The sequence below is a fragment of the Pinus tabuliformis genome, chromosome Q (assembly GCF_031772625.1).
Source record: "Pinus tabuliformis cultivar Carrire ecotype Pingquan chromosome Q, CPIR1, whole genome shotgun sequence".
Lineage (NCBI taxonomy): Eukaryota > Viridiplantae > Streptophyta > Pinopsida > Pinales > Pinaceae > Pinus > Pinus tabuliformis.
Genome location: NC_142296.1, coordinates 357333220 through 357334424, shown reverse-complemented (window position 1 = coordinate 357334424; position 1205 = coordinate 357333220). Strand labels below are relative to the sequence as shown.

Sequence of the window (1205 nt, the reverse complement as noted above, 5' to 3'; positions counted from 1 at the left end):
AAAAATTCTAGAAACACGCAACCTCGGAAAAAACCACCATGAGATAGTAAAACCGTATAGCGCATATTCAGATTACATATGTATTAGAACCAGATTTACCGCATTGATACATCTCATCGAGAGCAACAGAGATCTAGATCAAAAACCAGATAGAGTTTACAGAACATCGAAATACCAAACCCAGTGACAGTTACCAGCATATAGCTCTACCATCAATAGGATTATTACAGAACCAAAACATAAGACAACTTGCAGACAAGAAAAACCTTAGCGCAGCATCATATTGCCTATCTCCTCCAACTACCACCATCAGAACCACCACCACCATAGCTAGAACCACCACTGCCACCATAGTTGCCACCGTCGCCACCATAACCACCACCACCACCATCACTGTAGCTGCCACTACCGCCATAACCATTTTCACCACAATCACGACTTCCACCATTACCCCCACCACCACCGCCCCCACGGTAGCCACGAGAGCCACCGCCTCCACCACCGCCCCCGTTTCCTATGGACTGGGCTTGATTAATGGTGATGCTCCTCCTTTCAAGCATCTTGCCATTCATTGCGTCGATGGCATCTCCCATCGAGTGCTCATCATTGAAGGTCACAAAGCCGAATCCACGGTATCTACCGGTTTCCCGATCACTTATAATCTGCAAAAAACAAATCCAGAGACAAATCCTCAAAAGAACTTTATTCGTCAAACCCAAAACCCTGAAGCAAACCCTAGTTTTGAGAAGCCCTCAGAAGATGATTAACTATGAAAATTCAGAACCCCAAAAGCAAACCCTAATGAAACCTATCAAATAATAAACCCTAATTATGACAAAATGGACATCACCATGAAAATTCGAGAGATTAATACATAAATAATGGTTTTGCCTTGGATTCCACAACTTTGCCATAGGGGCTGAAAGCCTCCTGCAGGCTTTTGTCATTAGTAGACCATGCAAGACCTCCAATGAATCATCAAAACTCAACATTTGTTGAAGCCATCTTCTCAGACTAAAGTTTAAGAAAACTTGACATAACAAGAGAGAGCAAGAAACCACTAACACAGGACGAGATCCAGGACCAGAACCAATACGAACCAGGGACAGACCGCCCCATAAACGAGTGAGAAAGTAGGGTTTGGGCTAGACAAGAATGGCTCCACACTAATATGGGCCTTAGATTTGGAGTGAGGCATCACAACT

At 43.9% G+C, this 1205-nt stretch overlaps 1 pseudogene; it reads right to left on the bottom strand.

Annotated features, from left to right (window-relative positions):
• Nucleotides 1-287: 287 nt before the first annotated feature.
• LOC149219650 (glycine-rich RNA-binding protein GRP1A-like) lies at nucleotides 288-1005 on the bottom strand (annotated as a pseudogene).
• Nucleotides 1006-1205: the final 200 nt, after the last annotated feature.